Genomic DNA, 12,605 nt, shown 5'->3' with positions numbered 1-12,605 from the left:
CAACAACAAACTTTCAGTCAAAGTAACTCACCCTATCAAACCATGACTACCTTCTTACTTCACAGGGGTAATGGGGAACAACCTATACTGTCATTAAATTGCATCCTTTCAAAACCATTTATTTAAACACATCTGATTTCATTAAAGTAATGTTATGTATTTTTTTTGACAAACTTCAAAGCTGGGAGGTCTCCAGTAACAATCAGCTACTAGGTCCTTTTGAGCTATAACTCAACTTAGACATGCTACTGTATTTGTGTCAACTCAGTTAAATTAATGTTTGCAGTTACTTCTAACCAAAATGAAATATTATTTGAAGTCTGAACTTTCCATTCTTATTTATGCCAACACATTGCATTTTCACAGTATGAAATGCTGCCTTTATACCGTGTGTAAAGGCAGCATTATAACAGCTGACGGGAGTCCAAGTGATGGGCAATAAATTACAAACCGACTATTACTGGTGCCGACTAGTGAGGCAGTGGACGTTTAAACGTTTTACCGACCTGTGTAGTCCTGTGCATCCCTTACATGTCTATGTTGAATGTCCACACCTGATGACACAATCGAAGGGATAATTCATGCCCAACATAAATGTTTTTGTACTAATTCAATTCAATCATGAGTGATGTTTTCAGGGAGCTGAAACCAGAGAATATAATAGCAGCTCACATAAATAGCACATAATGAATGTGTAAAAATGGAAACAGAACAGATCACAGTCAGGCTCTTTTATATGCACTACACATGAGGGTAGAAATGTAAAACACTGTAATATGTATCAGAAAATTATTTCCACATTCGACAGACCGGTAAAGTAAAACACTAGTTTTCACATGCAGGGTACATGCAACGGGCGGGGGCTGCCTTGTGCTGATCAGATCTGTGGTCAAAAGCAGATGAGTGGAGCATTTTTATTAACTGCACCAAGCCAGCAAAATACTTTTTCTACTGGCAACATAAAGAATGACTCAGCAACTATAGATAATACAAGAGGAAAACTGGATATTGACTATGCGCGAAGGGGGTTTCTTTTTCCCCTTTCAGTTCCGTGAATATCAACCTTTGGCCTGTGCTTCACAAGCTTTTTGTGCAAACCTTGTGGGCGGGGTTACATTTAGAAATGGATAATCTGTTTGTTTTTGTGTGTGTTTGTTGTGTGAGGGCGTCCTGCTTGCAACAAAAAGTATCAGCTTTAGAGAGAACAAGGCAAGTTTGTGTTTGGGAAAGTCAAAGGTAATGTCCCTCTTTGTTTGTCAATGTTTGGATGTAAAGTATGTTATGATTAGGTTGTGTATGACATCATTTCATTACATTTTATTTAGCTGACGCTTTTATCCAAAGTGACATCCAGTAAGTGCATGAAGGTACAAATTCAGAGCAACAACAATCGCTTCAAATAAACCAAACTACAAAGTGCCATATGTAAGTGCTTCATGTAGCTGTAACAAGTGCCTTTTATTTTATTTTTTATTTTTTTATTTTTTTTATTTTTAGTATCATCTTCTTAGTCTAAGATCATGTTGTAATGTAATGTGATCCCATGACTTTTCCTTTAGCACAACCAGTCTCAACAGCTATTGGATGGATTGCCATTTAGTGCTACCATCAGGTCAACATTTCTATGTGTTCAATGCAAACTGTCTAGTTGATTAACACTGTGTTGCACATCATATACATCATTGCAACAAAAAAAATCCTCGCACCAAAACAAAGGAGGCATGGGCAAAAACATTTTAAATACTATTGTTGCATCATGGGAAGTGGAACTTATTGAATCAGAGATATATTAACGGTAATAAAAAAGCATGACAACTCATGATGACATCAAACAACCATATCAGTGTGGGAGGACTGCTCAAATTCTTCCAAAATCCATGATTAGATGGACCTAAATGAAGATACCCTATACATCGCTGCAGTGTCTCTATAAATGTTGTAGTTCCATGGCTAACAACACCGTTCTCAGAGGCTCTGTCCCTGGGCAAAGAGGCAGTGACATGACCCGTCCTGCCTACCTGGAAGTCCCTGGTGAGTCCCTGCCCAACAACAGCAGGACATGTGAGAACCATGTGTTGATAAAAAGAGTGAGAATAAAGCTTACCTGCTCACCCCAGACAGGTGGGACAGTTTAGGGGATTGAAATGGATTTTATTTATTAGGTGCTTTTATCCAAATCCTCAGGCTGCATTACAATGCTTGCCTCTCATCCAAACACACAAACACACACACACACACACACACACACACACACACACACACACACACACACACACACACACACACACACACACACACACACACACACACACACACACATTGGCACCAAGCTGACACGCCGGGTGCCAATCATGGGTTGTCAGTGTCTTGTCCAGGGACAATAGAACATTTGGGCAGGAGGTGGAGATGGACTGGCCAACCCTGAGATCAGTAAACGATCCCTCTACCTCCTAAACCACAGCCACCCCCCAAAAACACTGTCTAGCAAGATATGAGCCACTAGCTTTAGGCAATTTATAACTACAGATACCATATGCATAGAAAGTCAGAGTGTCCCCAAACCTAGAGCCAAAGAAACCTCCAGTGAAGCAAACAGCAGCTTTAAATATTCCAAAAAAACACTTGGCATGTAGAAGGGGTGCAACAAAATAATTGTACAACCTGTCAGTAGACTATATGTTCTACATTTAGGTTTTATTGACACAACACGAATCAAGGAAATTTAAGGAAATAGATGTATTTCCCCATCACTCTCGCACACTCTCCTTTCCCTCTATTCAGGCCAAACTGTCCCACTATGCCATTCCATATGTTTCCATTAAATGCTCTTCACATATTTTACTGTCTTTGCCCATGACCTGAACAGTTTCCACTGTTGTGATAGACTGCTTTAACTGTTTTCTATAAAGAGACATTTTGATTAATTTAGACAGAAATTAATTAAGTCACTCTATAGATATGTAGCATTTCTCCTCTGTTTATTTGCATTTTTCTTACTTTTTACATCGACATGTTAGCATGCTTGCTGAAGTTGGCATAAAGCATGTAGTATCGTTATGTAGTATATCCTGAAAAAGCCGATAGCATAGCTGCAGCTTTTAAACTGTCCATTAATGACCTCTCTTTAAACCGCCCTCTAAGTTCCACAACAGAAAAGTAAAGCTTTTTTTGCAAATAAGCTTTCTTCATCTGTAGGCCCCATGTATGTGTTCCCCCTGCTCTCACAATAAAACTCCATATACCCCCACTGGCAGCATGTGTTTGGGAGATGTAAGATTCCTTTATGTGTGCAGCACCTTGATGCACGCACACATGTATGCGCTAATGCACGAGCCATAGGCATTTTCATCAAGAGGGGGAAAGTTTTTTTTTCAGCGCTTAGCACACCTAGCGAGTACACCTTTCAACACTGTGACGTCATGACGGCAGCATTGTCTTTGGCAGGTACTTTTCAAAGGAAGTAATGAGCCGACTGGAGCTCTTTCATGACGACTTTCTCTTTGGTACAAGCTAACCATTCACATACTCACAGGTTCCATGTGACACTTGGACTATGACTTTTAGGCTAGCAACAGCCTTGACAATGACACATCGATTTATTGACAGACACGTGGACAAATCAAGAGGCCTGGTCCCCATAGGACTGTTAGGGTGTATTCACACATGGAAAGTCCGTTAGTTCACTTGCTTTGGTCCAGACCAAATAGAATTTGGATTTTTTTGTTTGGTGTGGTCCACTTTCATATTGCCCCTTTTGCAAGTGAACCAGCATTACGAAGCAAAACCACACGTGATCTAAGGTCATTCATTCATTGGACAGACATTCTGGGGTGGAGAGAAGCAGGAAGAACGAAGTAAAAACTGCGAATTTATCATTGATATAATGTGGAGTTAAAAATAATAAAAATGCCTACATCTAGCCTATAAATAAAGAAGAAAAAAATCTAATTATTGTTGTTTCATATGTTTATAATATGTAGCCCTATGACAATGCCACGTTATGTGGCTTCTAGCCTACGATGTGAAACATCATTTTTACTGTATTTTTGCTGCTGGACGCGCGACTCGCGTGAAGAATAGGCTCAAACTGAAACACAGCTGATTAAGCTGTGTATCAGCTGGGTGTCAGTTCGGCGCAGTTCAGCACCAAACTGACACGGGGACAGTATTGACGGTCCCGTTGGGAAGAACAATAAAAACACACACTTCATGCAAAGCGCAGCATGAACCTGTTGGCACTGTAGGCTACGGGAGACGCTCCTCTCCATCTGATCGCTGATCCGCACGCGTCATTATCAAATGTAATATTTTCGCTCGGGGCTCCCGGTCAAACCACAACTAATCTTCCTAACAATGGCGACAACAACACTTTCCCATAATGTGAAGCTGATGGCGATTTATTAAAAAAGAAAAGAAAGAAAAGGCGCAGTGCTTCCTGCAATTGGGTCGGATCGAGTCCGGCCAAATTCACACCACAAACGAACTGCAGCAGAGTGCGTTTTGAAGCGCATCGAGACTACCTCTTCAGCTGGGTCTCGGAGCGTTTGTTTGGTCCGCCCCCGAGTGCGATTGCTGTATTCACACCTGTCTGAAAGATGCGCACCGAAGGTGGAAGTGCACCTGAGTTCGTTTCAAACGAACTAAACACAGCATGTGTGAATACACCCTTAGATGACTGCAAAGAACCTCCCTAGGGTGACCATCACCCTCTGAACAACTGATCTGCTGTCAGATTGTTTATCCCTAGCACATGGGCTACTTAAGGGGCTGAGAGGTACAACACCTTCACTACCTTGCATGCTTTGTATAGTTTATTAGTTTATTTGTCAGGGACCATGTACACAAATAACATTAATCTCACAGAGAAAATATGCTTTGTACCAGATTATAGCAGTTTGCTCATTTCCTTCTGCAGTCCTTGTGCAGGTCAACATATACATATCATATCACACACATACGCTACACATTGAATAACCATTTGTCTTTTAGGAATTACACTGAAATAAAAACTAAATCAATACTAAACTAACTTGAGCATGAATGGTTATTTACATCCATTTTCTTGATTTGGCATGAAAACAAGGAGATGTCCTTAATAATTTTCTCTTGGACTCCAAAGTATAAGGAAAGTAAGATGCACTGCCCTAAGCTCTAGCTATAGTTCAATAGACTCTGAAAGCTTGGCTAGTCACATAGTATAAGAAAAATGGCTGATAGGCTCAGCATTGGTTCCCTAACCATGCATTACAAAGCTAAAACAGAATAACACCCTATCAACTGTTTTCATATGGATTAAATGAAAGCTGATCGCAATAACTGGGTAACCGTTACTCTATTTTTTGTTTTGTGGATTATTTTTATTTTTAATAACTTGTTAATGCTTTCAGCGCCCTTATCAAATTCCATTTGCCTCCATGGTATTAGTCTAGAGAGTATACATCTTAGAGAGGGTTATCTGAACTCAAATGATCAAAACATGCTTGGATTCCACTTGTGGTAAATAAGAAAAATATACAACATGACCAGGACATATTTTGACATAATTATTGTGCTGTGAAGAAGAAGAAGAAGAAGAAGAAGAAGAAGAAGAAGAAGAAGAAGAAGAAGAAGAAGAAGAAGAAGAAGAAGAAGAAGAACACATACATGTTAGGTGGTCAGTGGTGAGTTTTCTAGGGACTTTAAATATTCCAACCATAATTGTATTGTAATCTGACCTGCATAGTTGTCAATTACAACTTGACTACTTGACAAAGTGGCAGACGTTTCCATGGATGTGCTTCAATGCTTTGAGGGGTCTTGAAGAAACTTGTTGGAAAACAGAAAAATATGTCCACCTTAAAGCTTCAGAGGTGTTCAAAATCTTTTTGTTATATCAGTATAATGACCCTCCTTCAGAGAGAGCGAGAGAGTGCATGTGATTGGGATTCTTCCAGCAGGGAGACATTTTAACAGTGTGTCAGGCCCTTCGTATAAAGCAGATGCTGGATCATTCCTGTCCGACTTCTCCTCTCTGACATCTGGGTGACAATTCATCAATACCAGCTTTCTACTGCTATCAAGTGCTCACGCCGAGGCTGACACATTGCTAGTAATTTTATGTCTTATTGGGGTTTGTCTGACAATAAAAGGCTCTTTTTCAACTTTCATGACAATTAATTTACAACTGGTGTAAAAAGCTTCATAAACTTTGCAGCTGCTCCTGTATAGTGCGATCATTTACTCATTTAGGCAGATCTAAAATCACTCTTGTCAGTTTAACTATTTTTAAATTAACGGGGGTGTTAATGTGTCCCGTGATTGCTGTCATGTGCAACTCTGCATGGATTTTTCGTCGGACGTGGTATTTTTTGTATTTTAATATGACTGCCAGGCGGCTCTGCATTGCAACACACTTCACTTCACACTTCATGTATTTGAATGGAGTGGAGGGATCTCCTTTGAGTGGAGACACAACACAAGAGAGGGCATGCTAGATAAGAGCACATTTTAATAGTTTGTTTAAAGGCTAAAGAGGGAACAAAATAAATGTGGCATGCAACATTGAATGTCCATGAATATAAAAGTATATATATTTCTTGGGAACAGGTCTTTCTGAACTGACTTTATTATGGGCCCAGTGAATAAAAAAAAAATTAATTTGAATGAGTGATTAGATAAAAGTGGAATGAAGAGCGAGGCAGCGATCAGCGAATATATTTTGAAATCTCTCTCGTCACTGTCTGAGTTTGCTGTTGTGTTAAGTATGCTTTCTTTGACTATAACTGTTGCGTCTCTGTTGTCGACGTTCAAGTTCTCCAAATGTTGACCCCTGAAAACATTTAAATGCAGCGGTCTACTCTCAAGGGTTGCAAACAACAGAACTGTAGCTCCGTGCCAAGTTTCTGTCAGGAACATTACAAAGTGATACATTAACTTATGTATTTTGCATAGACAGGCCCTGCGTTCCAGTACCCATACTTCCCTGCTATTTAGTATGCTAAAACAATATTTAGTTTTTCCCAATGCATGTGGTCAGATGCAGTATGCTTAGAAAATACCCAGATGCCCTACAAGTGACAAAATCAGCAATTTCTTTTGGCGATGCTGTAGCACAAACCACTGCACACAGTAAGTTACATCACATTGATGGAGACTCTGTGTGATAGCCCCTGCTATGAGACAGATATCTATGCAAGAAGCAAGTTCAAGGCACGATGTTATGATGAAATAAATAAGTAAATGTAGGCATATGTCCCAATTGTATGCGTACTGCATGTTAACTACATACTTTTTATGGGCAGCTGTAGTATGTAGAATATTAAAAAGAAAGAGCAGGCCTAAGCAATTTCGAATGCAGGGTACGTACAGTCAAGCTTTGATAGTTTTTATATGTCGTCCCTGAAAAAGTAGTAATGTAAGCTGTGCAGCAAAATGATTGCAACACATTGCAGATGCATCAAAAATCATTGAGCACTCGTAGCAGATCGTTGACGGTGAAATGTTATTGAATTGAATGGTGAGGCCAGTGAAGATACAAACCTTGAGTGTTAGAAAAGGTGTTGGGCAGTTGTGTAGGTTTGTGTGTGTGAGGTTCGGAATCTAGATGAGCAATTGGGAAGAAGTAATAAGGGGAAAGAGAAGGGAAAATAAAATAGGTTAGCAAAATAATCATTCCAAAACGGTGATAACTGATCAGAAAGTACAGTAGTACAAAATAGTAGAATTAATTATTATTGATGATTACATTTTTCGTCCTTTAATTTCACAATTAATCATTTGTTTTTAATAATATATTTTTTCTGTATTTATCTAGTAGGCCCTTGATACTTTCTTTCACAACCGCCTCGGGGCCCTGGGGAGAAGAATTAACCCAGTCTCTCATCCTGAGCAGCCCTAAACCCAGTAGGAGGGCCTGTTCATGTGGTGAGAAGAGGATTTGAGGTCTATTTTTATTTTTTCGAAAATTATTTGTACTCTCTCCCTGCCCTACCCCCAGCCATAGAGGAAGAAACAAATAAGAAAAAGGAAAAAAGAAAGTAAGTTTGAATTAGATTTTAAACAAATGGTGGACAAATTATAATATTGAGGGTGACCTTGGTTTGGCCGTGGAATGTGGAGTAAAATAGTTCTAGAGTAGCCTAATGTAAAAGAGAAAAAGGTTTAGCAATATTGACCCCAAGACAATGATAGTTAGGCTATTGTATAAAATAGATAATACAAAAAACAAAACGCAGTCTATCTGTTCAAATAAAGACATACATACAATATAATTTCGGTATTATAAGTTATTAAAAATATTAATTGTCGAGTTGCAAAAAATGTCCTACCGTACATAAATGCAACATAAAGTTTGCACTCCTTCTGTTGTGGTACATGTAGTCTTTTAGAACTAGCACAGTCGTATTTGACTGTCTATAGTACGTTCAAAGACTCCACTTCCCAAAATGCAACGCAAGATCCTGCGTCACGTAGGAGGTGAGTGTTTACAATATGGATTTGTTGTGTGGCCGTTTTAAAATAGTAGTGCTTTGTGTTTGTAGTGAATTTGGTGGTTATACAAACCTTCTTCGCTGTGTACAATTCATTTTTTGTAACTGTATTGTATCAGAGCCAACAAGCACGCGTTGACGGCTGCACGTGACAGTGTGGAGTGTCACTTATGCCGAGACATCCGCAAGCATGTCAGTCCCTTTAAATTAGCCAACCGGGCTAACTGTATGTGATGTTACAGTAGCGACAAGCGAGAACATTCAAGTGTTTGCGGTGACGAATACGTTTTACATTCAGGTATTCGCTGTGTCTATTTAAAAAGCGAGTAAAATATGTCCATTCAACACTTTTGCCTGTCGGCGTCGGACTGTTTGCCTGACAGACCGGGTTCCTTACTTGCGTGTACTGGCATTTAAACCCCGGCGTCTTTGAACGTTACACGAACGTTATCTTGGGTCCATTTATACTATATGCCGAATGTTCCAGTGACTCAAAGAGATGTAATCACCGAGTCATTCATGATTATGACGAGGTATCATTTACCAGTAAGCGGAATAACAGCAAACATCTTCTATTTCCGAAAGTAGTTTGGTGGAACATGAGAGAGCTCCTATAGAGCTGGCCTTGCCTCTGGCGTTGCATTTCTGATCATACTGTGTGCTGCATCAAACACCCATCCATCTGCCTTTGTAAAGACATTACCAGAAGTGGCCAGAAAAATGTATTCTTCTCGAGACCTGTTCAGTCTGGTTTTAAGATCACTACCATCATGCAATCATGCATATCAAAAGACTGTGAAGCCAAGGGACTTTTTGGGGAAATAAATCAAGTCTAGTCAATTCTATTCATGGTCAATAGCATATATAACAAATTATCTTAAAAGGGGCTTCACAATATGTACATCATTGTCCTTATACCTTCCATTTGGATAAGGAACAACATGAGCGACAATAGTGAGTGGAAGAAACCTTAGAAAGAGCAACAGAAGAGGGATTTCTAATTGAGAATTGACAGACGAGCAATAGATGTCATAGGCCTACAGAAGAGTCAGACCAACAAAACAATCGTAATATAAACAAATTAGGAAAAAGAGAATAATAACAAATACATATTGTAAAATTGCCATTTAAAAAATATTATTCTGTTCAGATATATAACTTCAATGGATGAGCAACCTTCCATGATGATCATAATTACCGAGTTATTTGAAAGAAAGATGGAAGGAAGCATGTGGCCCCACGTGTGTGCCATAAACCCTTAGTTCTGTGTTGTGAAATCTAAAGAGTGAGCAATCATTTTCATGTCAGTGCAGACCAGAGTGCAAGAGTTTCCATCATGATCCGAGACATGCTGAGTCCTGCTTAAATACGTAGCCTATAGGAAAGTGATACATTGTGGTTTCAGGAGAGGTTAGCCTAGTGTTGGAGTGGTTTGATGAGAATGAGCTGGGTGGACTGCTCTCCTCCCATGGTGGGGTGGTCAGGTTTAAGCTCTGCCCTAAATTGTGAAATTTGAATTGTGAATAGTAATCAAATGTATGGTTTGGTTGGCATGTTCTTACAAGTTACACAGCTCTTATTATTTTATGATTAACATTTTTGTTTGGTTGACTGTCACCAACATATCTATTTCAGATGGAAGCAACACCACATCTGCAAAAAGAAAAAAAAAATATATATATATACAGTGGAGGAAATAAGTATTTGATCCCTCACTGATTTTGTAAGTTTGCCCACTTACAATGAAATGAACGGTCTATAATTTTAATGCTAGGTTTATTTTAACAGTGATAGACAGAATATCACAAGGAAAATCCAGAAAATCACATACATTTATTTTGCATTTCATTGAATGAAATAAGTAATTGATCCCCTAACAAAACATTGCTTAAGCCCCTATCTCACTGGGCTGCGACTGTTTGCGACAAGTTGGAGACTTCATTCGCAAACGAGTCTCTAAACTGTCTCCAAACGTTCGCGGAGGTCTCAATTTCCTCGCATGTGTCGCAGAGCCGCGCAGTCCTGTCGCATGAATTTTGAACATGTTCAAAAAAAGTGTGCGACAAATCTGTCTCAAAACAGTCTCAGAGTGGTCGCAGGTGTGTCGCACGCGTCGCAAACCCTTCTCAATTTAGTCTCCGCGAGTCAGAAAGTGCGAGCAATGTGAGACAACTTTGCGAGGGGTTGGCGACTTATGAAACTAAATTGCGACTGATTTGAGACAAAAATGAGACGGTCGTGCGACGCTCGCCAGACATTCGCGAGACATAAATGCGACCTCCTGGCAAGTGTTGGGCAGGACATTCGCAAACGTGTCGTGAGGAACCAACTCAGTGAGACTGCAAGTGAAATTTGTCACTAATTTGCATATTTGGTCGCAATTTTGTGTCTCCAACTTGTCGCACACTGTCGCAGCCCAGTGAGATAGGGGCTTTAGTACTTGGTGGAGAAACCCTTGTTGGCAAGTACAGAGGTCAGACGTGTCTTGTAGTTGATGACCTGGTTTGCACACATCTCAGGAGGACATTTGGACCACTCTCTTTGCAGATCCTCTCCTAATCTTTAAGGTTTCGAGGCTGTCGCTTGAGCTTCAGTTCCCTCCACAGATCTATTGGATTAAGGTCCGGAGACTGGCTAGGCCACTCCATGGCCTTAATGTGCTTCTTCTTGAGCCACTCCTTTGTTGCCTTTGCTGTATTTTTAGGGTCATTGTCGTGTTGGAAGACCCATCTACGACCCATTTTTACGGACCCGGCTGAGAGAAAGTGGTTGTCAACCAGTATTTCATGGTACATGGCCCCATCCATAGTTCCCTCGATGCAGTGAAGTCCACCTGTTCCCTTAGAAGAGAAACACCCCCAAAGCATAATGCTTCAACCTCCATGCTTGACTGTGGGGATGGTGTTCTTGGGGTCATAGTCAGAATTCCTCTTCCTCCAAGCATGGCGAGTCACTATGATACCAAAGAACTTGATTTTGTTCTAATCTGACCACATCACCTTCTCCCAAGCATTCTCTGAGTCGTTTAGGTGCTCATTGGCAAACTTCAGACGGTTCTGTATGTCCCTTCCTAAGCAGGGGGACCTTACGGGCACTACATGATTTCAATCCATTATGGCATAGTGTGTTACCAATGGTTTTCTTGGGGACTGTGGTCCCAGCTGCCTTGGGATCATAAACAAGCTCCTCCTGTGTAGATCTGGGCTGATCCCTCACCTTTCTCATGATCATTGATACCCCACAAGGTGAGATCTTGCATGGAGCCCCAGACCGAGGGAGATTGATGGTCATTTTGTGTTTATTTCATTTTCGAATAATCGCACCAACTTCTCACCCAGCTTCTCGCCAATGGTCTTGTAGTCTATTCCGGCCTTGTGCAGGTCTACAATCTTGTCCCTGATGTCCTTAGACAGCTCTTTGGTCTTGCCCATGATGGAGATGTTGGAGTTTGAGTTATTGACTCTGTGGACAGGTGTATTTTATACAGGTAACAAATTGAGACAGGTGTGTTTTATACAGGAAACTAGTTGAGATTAGGAATACTTTTTTAAAGCACGAGGACTAATCAGTGGGAGCCAGAATTATTTATGGTTGGTAGGGGATCACATACTTATTTCACTCAATGAAATGCAAAATTATTTATATCTTTTTTTTAATGTGATTTTCTGGATTCTCTTTTTGATATTTTGTCTATCACTGTTCATTTTCATTTTACTTTCTACTCCTTCGATGGGGGACTGCCCGTAATTCTGATGCCGTTTTATCCCAAAATATTTCCATTGTGTCCGACCGTCTGTTATTCTGAAAGTAAAACCCACGGTTCCGAAGTGAAATTATTCCTGCTAGGTAAAGAGGAGGCCTGTTAGTCCAACGGTCCTTTATCCCCCAAAAATAAACAAAATCTCTCTTACATTCACAATGCAACTTTTCATCTTGTCTAGTTTGACACTTATTTCAGCACCATGGACAGCGGGGGGAGATAAAAACAGAAGGCGAAGTAAGTAAGTTCCACCAGTTAGACTTCAGCAAGTCAGCACAGTCAGACGGTTGCTATGGGCTATTGAACTGTCACAAGAATGTGTCAGGAATGAGAAGCAACGCAGATGAGTTTATCAAGCGCACGGCTGCAAGGATTAA

The sequence above is a fragment of the Ammodytes marinus genome (assembly GCF_949987685.1).
Source record: "Ammodytes marinus genome assembly, chromosome: 4".
In the NCBI taxonomy this organism is placed as follows: domain Eukaryota; kingdom Metazoa; phylum Chordata; class Actinopteri; order Uranoscopiformes; family Ammodytidae; genus Ammodytes; species Ammodytes marinus.
The sequence above is the reverse complement of the archived record's forward strand: the minus strand, read 5'-3'. Positions refer to the sequence as shown.